The sequence below is a fragment of the Mus caroli genome, chromosome 5, assembly GCF_900094665.2.
Source record: "Mus caroli chromosome 5, CAROLI_EIJ_v1.1, whole genome shotgun sequence".
Taxonomy (NCBI): Eukaryota; Metazoa; Chordata; class Mammalia; order Rodentia; family Muridae; genus Mus; species Mus caroli.
The window spans coordinates 133,126,333-133,133,448 of NC_034574.1; the positions used below are offsets into that span (position 1 = coordinate 133,126,333).

The 7,116-nt window shown below is 44.7% G+C and overlaps 1 long non-coding RNA gene across 1 annotated transcript in view; it reads left to right on the forward strand.

Annotated features, from left to right (window-relative positions):
• The first annotated feature begins 5,539 nt into the window (after positions 1 to 5,539).
• LOC110293929 overlaps positions 5,540 to 7,116 on the forward strand; it is an 11,826-nt gene continuing 10,249 nt past the window's right edge. Inside the window, exon 1 of the long non-coding RNA XR_002377895.1 lies at positions 5,540 to 5,639. This is a non-coding gene — a long non-coding RNA (uncharacterized LOC110293929). The remainder of the gene's footprint in view (positions 5,640 to 7,116) is intronic.

Here is a 7,116-nt window from a genome sequence, read left to right on the forward strand (position 1 = left end):
AACAAGCTCTGAGGAGCAAGCCAGTAAGCAGCACCCTCCATGGCCTCTGCATGAGTGCCTGCATGAGACCTTCTCTGGGAGATTCAGGCTCTTCTGTTTACTACAAAGGCCCCACCACCACCACCATCCTTGGTGAAGATGGAAGGTCCTTGTTTGTCCAAACTGTTTCATTTGATGGCAGATGTGAAGGCATACACCTTACTCAGGGTGATCCAGGGATTAAACACCTTTTGTGGGAAGGAATGCCCAGGAAGGGAAGCTCATTGGCTGAACATTTGGAGCCTCATTAGCATGGAGGACTCCAGGATTTTATGCTTGTATTCTTATGTTAATTTGAGTCCCTATCCTCTTTCTTTCTCTCTCTCTTTTTCTTTCTCTTTCTTTCTTTCTTTCTTTCTTTCTTTCTTTCTTTCTTTCTCTCTTTCTTTTTAATTCAGCTATCACATATGGATCCCTGTTTTTGTTTTTAAAATGAATATTTTTTCTTAAAGATTTATTTTATTTTTCCTTATTGGATTTGTGCACATGAGTGCAGGTGAGCCCCCTGCAGCTGGAGGTATAGGTAGGTAGGTAGGTGTGAACTGTCTTTGTTTGGATGCTGGGAACTAAACTTGTGTCTTCCTCTGTGAGAGCTGAGCCACCTCTCCAAGCCAACACATCTGATTCCTTGGCTACCCTCGTTCTTTTTCTATTACAAAGGCCAGGACCAAAAACAGTTCAGGAAGGAAAGGCTTTATTCTGCTTCCAGACTTCAGTTCTTCTCCAGCCCAGCAACCCAGAGGCTGGAACTAATCAGAGACCATGGAGCTCAGGGGTGGCACTGTCCACAGTGCATTGGTCTTCCTACATCCATTAGCAATCAAGAGAATACCCCGCGCCAATCTGACGATGGCAGCTCCTCAATGGAGATTCCTTCTTCGCTGTTCGAGAGTGTTTGCTTCATCTGCTTCCTGTGTCCCTTCTGCCTGAGTGGCAACTCAGGCAGGTTAAGTCCCACCCTCCCCAGTGAGATTTCACTCTAAGGACTTGGGGGGTCACAAAAAAGGAGAGAAGCCCTTTCATAGGAACACACATCCAGGTCAGTTTAATACCCAAAGAGAAGCCAGCCCTGCACAGAAATGTTTTGCAGCTTATATAAATTTTGAGCTAGAACATTCCACATAAACTGTCACCTGTAAATTTCCTTTAGGTCCCAGTGCCAAGTCACACTTGTTAAGCAGTAAAACATGTTTCACCAAAACAGAAACTGTGAGGTTGGCCAATTCTGGACAAATGAGAGATTTACATAGCAAAGCTATTGTCCCAGTTACTGTGAACTGGTATTATTGTTAACTGAGGTCACTCTGCCTGCCTGGCTGAATTATGCTGTTTCTGATAAGGGACAGAGAGTCTAATGGGCCACTGTAAACCACAGTCTCTCCTTTGGAATGTCCATCAGAGACACATGCTCCTTGGCTAAATTCCACTTTTGGGTAACTTTATATTTCCTAAGCAAGCTTATTGGGAAATCCTTTATAATAGTTTATCCCTCCCATTTTCTCCTCCACCAAGAGCGCACCTTTAATACAGAGCAAAGGAGGTAAAAGATAGAAAAAATCATGGAGACACAGGAAGAGACAGGGAATTTCCATGACCCTGAAATCCAGTTTAGGATTCCTGCTGAGAGTCAGGAAGGACCAACACATTGAAAGGTCACAACCACCACTGTGTAGCAATTTCCTGTGAGATGAAACAGCTCCTTAAGACTTTATCCTGTGGCTCAGTGGGTAAGAGCACCCAACTGCTCTTCCGAAGGTCCAGAGTTCAAATCCCAGCAACCACATGGTGGCTCACAACCATCTGTAATGAGATCTGACTCCCTCTTCTGGAGTGTCTGAAGACAGCTACAGTGTACTTACATATAATAAATAAATAAATCTTAAAAAAAAAAAGACTTTATCCTGGCCTGGAGAGATGGCTTAGGGGTTAAGAGCACTGGTTGCTCTTCCAGAGGCCCCAGGGACCCAGGCTCAATTCCCAGCACCCACATGGCAGTTCACAACTATCTATAACTCCAGTTCCAGGGCATCTGACTCCCTCACACAGATATATTCAGGTAAAACACCAATTAATGGTAGTATGTGCCTTTAAACTCAGCACTTAGGAGGCAGAGACAGAGATCTCTGTGAGTGAGAAAGAGAGAGTTCCAGGACAGTCAAGGATACACAGAAAAATCCTGTCTCAAAAACCAAACCAAACAAACAAAAAGACTCAGTGCTCCAATGAGGGAGTGGAACATTTATTTCATCCTGCAGCAAAGCTCTTTAAGATTCCAGAAACACACAACTCCCTAACTTTAGGAAGTCCCTGAAACTCATTAGACTCACAACTCCCCTTCCCCAAGTTCTAAGCTCTATAAACACCCTCCAACTTATCAGCTGCCTACAGCTTCCCTAGGTAGCTCCAGGTTCCCAGCTTCCATGAGGTCTCAGTCACCTGTTCTCTGTCACCTGTGCTAGAGTGGACTTTTGGTGATTCAGCCATAAGACCTCATTTAGCATGAGAAAAAAACATATTGGCATAACTCAATGCTCAGCTATCCAGTACTTTCCATAATTGCATTAACAACCCTCTGTTAAACTAATTTAAAAAAGAAAAGAAGGGCTGGAGAGATGGCTCAGTGGGTAAGAGCACCCGACTGCTCTTCCGAAGGTCCAGAGTTCAAATCCCAGCAACCACATGGTGGCTCACAACCATCCGTAACAAGATCTGACTCCCTCTTCTGGAGTTTCTGAAGTCAGCTACAGTGTGCTTACATATAATAAATAAATAAATAAATCTTAAAAAAAAAAAAGAAAAGAAAAGAAATCCCTTGAACCAACCTGTGGTTCCATCTGCAGACACATCCAAATCCAGACTCAGTCCCATCTCCTCTTCACCTCAAATACTCAGGGAAGAGAAATAAACTACTTCATACATTTCTTTTCCCTGAATTTAAACTTTGATTGATCTTTCTAAAAATTATTTTCGATTCATGTATTTTTATGCGTATGAGTGTTTTCGCCTGCATGGATGTATGCCCACTACATGTGCATTTTGTGTCAATGGGTCAAAAGAGGGTGTCAGATCTATTAGAACTGGAGTTACAGACAGTTGTGAGACACCATGAAGGTGCTAGGAATCGAATCTGGCTCCTCTGCAAGGGTAACAGTGCTTTTAACCACTGAGACATTGCTCCAGTGAAGTGGAAACTTAAGGGTTCTTTACAAAGTTGTTTGGGTGGTGTTTTGCTGGGACAAACGCACGAAGGAGTGCTTTCCTGAAGTGGACCCAGGTGAAAGACAAGGCAGACTCGTGGAGGAACCTTTAGCTGAAGCAGACACAGGGGAAAGATGTCCTGCCAAAGCAAGCACATGGCAGGACACGTGATGAAGGATTCTTTGCTAAGAACACGCACATATTGGTCTACCTTACGTTGCGTTGTTGAGCGCCATTTGTTGGAATACCATAGGGAGAAATGCACCAAAAACTTCTAGTGGTGTGCTGCAGTTTCTTGCTGCTTCCTTGGACTCAGGCTGATTGGCAGTGATGTCAGCTGAGACAAAAGCATGTTATGAGGCAAGACCCATGAGGAATGCATGATGTTTAGAGGGAGTATAAAAAGGACTTGGATGGACAGTGACAGAGGCTGAACCAGGCTTGCTTAGAGAGCTAGCTGTGCAATGATTGTGGATCTTGTGTCTTCCCTGATCTTTGCTTTGCTGAGAGAGGCATAGCCGAGACTTCTCCTGGCCTTCCTGCTGACCCTAGTCCCTCCGACTGATTTGAGCTGAGGCTGAGATCTGCTATTGATTAGTGTTTGCTAACCCGACTCTACCGAACTGGACTGCTGGTATCAGTGAAATGTTTGTGAGCGGATCAAGCTGCCACTGTGAACCTGTGAACTGAACTAATGATTTCCAGACAGCACAGACGGGAGTTACTCCAAAGAACCTTTCTCTCCCCCGTATCCTTTCTTCTCCACTACTTCTGGTGGGTGATGGGCTAAAAGGGAGGTTAAAGCATTTTAAAACCTTCATTAAAAATAAGGATTGGGGCTGGTGAGATGGCTCAGTGGGTAAGAGCACCCGACTGCTCTTCCGAAGGTCCAGAGTTCAAATCCCAGCAACCACATGGTGGCTCACAACCATCCGTAACGAGATCTGGCGCCCTCTTCTGGAGTGTCTGAAGACAGCTACAGTGTACTTACATATAATAAATAAATAAATCTTTAAAAAAAAAAAAATAACGATTGAGCTGGGCATGGTGGCGCATGCCTTTAATCCCAGCACTCGGGAGGCAGAGAGAGGTGAATTTCTAAGTTCGAGGCCAGCCTGGGTCTACAGAGTGAGTTCCAGGACAGCCAGGGGAACACAGAAAAACCCTGTCTCAAAAAATTAAAAAAAAAAAAAGGATTGAAAAAGTTAGTTATACTCTAGCCCTTCTATTTTCTCAACACAGGGTTTCATGTCTCCCAAGCTACCCACAAACTCCCTACCTGGTTTGGGATTATAACAGGACTCCAGACCTTAGCACAACTGACTCCATAATGGAAATACCATTCAGGCTATAAAACTCAGCACAGAAACAGAACCAGCAGCCAAAACAAAAGCAAAGACCTAATCCATCAGAGTGCATTGTTCTGGGAAAGTCTCTAAATGCACTAACCTTCTTTTTTGGCTTCTGTAATTCTGCTTCTAGCTAACTGTTCTTGTTAACTGAAGTATGTCAACCCAGAATATGGCTTTTGTGCTTAAAAGCTTATCTTGAGAAAGGCACTGGGCTACAACAGGGAGGGATCACAAACACCCAGTGTAGTCACCATCAGGCTAATAAAGACTTTCTATTGGCTTAAACCACGTCTGAACAGCCTTCTCTGGTGAACATCCCACAACAGGGATAACCTTGAATTCCTGATCTTCCTGCTTCTAATTCCAAGTGCTGGAATTACAGGTGTGTATCACCACACAGTTGGGGGCTCTGGAGATGAACCCCAGGCCCTTACTGCATACTAGGCAAGCTGTTTTACCAGCCAAGCTCTGTCCCCCACCTCCCAACTTTACTTTAAGCCTTGTAAACCACAAGCGTCCTTGGAGCAGGGTAGCTTAGGAAGCCACAGAATCCTATGGAATCATGATCAAGAGACTCGATTGGGCTGTGTTCCGGGAGTGGTGGCACTCATTTCTTGGGTATGCACTCTTCTTTATGGAACCCGCTACAGCTACTTAGCTGGAAAACATTCCTTCTCTGACTCTTTACTCTGATTTTCGGCAGTCAGGTGCAAGGGTCCAGCTTTACTCCAATGGCTCTCCCTAGGTGGGGGTGGGGAGCTACTGCTGAAAAACAGGAAATGCAAGAAAAAAAAAATCTGTGAATTTCCATTACTGGCCAAAGAACATAGAATCTCTATGCCTCCCCATTGCCTCCAGAAAAATTAGCTGATTGACTGGAAATGAAGCCAGGAGACAGCTCCAAGGCCAGGGACACTGGTCTCCACGGCCCCTTCCTCCTAAGTCAAGCTGTCTGCATTGGCCTCTCTCTGTGGAAAGGGCTGCTGGAGTTCATTGGCTGTTTGCATAATTTCCTCTGCCTTCTCGGGTCACATACAAGGATGCCACATGGTAAGTCTACCTTCTTTTTATCCTACCAGTGGTCAATTGTTCCAGAGACTCAGCTATCAACCCTGAGAGTAGAGAGGTTTCTCCTTCTACCATACAGCCACATGGACAGATCTGACCCTCAGTGAGTACTGATTGATTGGTAGATAGGGCTGGAGAAATGGCTCATGGAGAAAGGGCATTGGCTACTCTTCTAAGAGGATCTGAGCTCGACTCCCCCCACACCTATATGATGCCCCACAACTGCCTGGAATTCCAGTTCCAGGGGATCCAACACCCTCTGCTGGCTTCTGTGGACACTGAATAGACATGGTGCTCAGACAAGGATGCACGCAAAACACCCATACACAAAAGAGAAAATTAAAATACTGGGGGCCAAGTATTCGAATATTTGAGCCTACTGAAGTACATCTTATTCAAACCACCACAGCAACTTAAGCAACTTAGTTTGGTTTAGCTCACGGTTCCAGGTTCTAGCCCAAGTTATAGCAGGAGAGTCAAAGCAACAGAAAATTTGAATAGCTGTTCTCACCACCACCACCACCCCCACCCCCNCCCCCAGTCAGAAGAGGATGAATGAATGACTGCATGTTCATGTGCTTGTTTGTGCTCCACTGGATTTCTAATGACCAGGCCCTGCCTAGGGAATGGTGCCACCCACAGTGGACTGGGCCTTTTTACATCAGTGAATTTAATTAAGCCAGTACACAATAGGCCAACCCAATGTAGATAATCCTTCACGGAGACTAAGGAATGACCCCAGCCCCTCACTGAGGAATTCCAGACAGTTGCTCTACATACTGAACCATGACCACATTTTAAACAGTTTTATGCAAATGGTATCATAAGTCACAGCCACTGTGTTCTGGAGGCCTACTTCCAGAATTTTGCATTTCCCAGGCAGCAACTCTGCACCTTATAGTTACTAACTCCACCTGAGGCAGACCAGAGGGACTTACCATTCCCAGGGTCCTGGGGCAACAGTTTATTCTCATCACAATGCTGTTACAACACTGACAACATTAGGTCTTTATGATAAGGACCTCTTTTATTGTTTATCCTTGCCTTTGAATAAGCTAATATTAGAGGTGCTGGAGAGATGGCTCTATGGTTAAGAGCACTGGCCGCTCTTGCAGAGGACTCAGGTACAATTCCTAACAATGTAACTCCAACAAGGATAGTGTCCTCTTCTGGCTCCTAGGGGTATAGCACTTAAATGGTGCACATACATACATGTAGGCAAATACTTATTTGCTCTCTTTCTCTCTCTCTCTCTCTCTCTCTCTCTCTCTCTCACACACACACACACACTAATAATAAAATATTAAAAACACTAAGGTGTTGGGTGCAACTTGTCTCTCTACTTGACCACATAATTCTTTTTTTGTTGTTTTTGTTTTGTTTTGTTGCTGTTTTTCAAGACAGGCTTTCTCTGTATAGCTCTGGCTGTCCTGCAACTCACTCTGTAGACCAGGCTGGC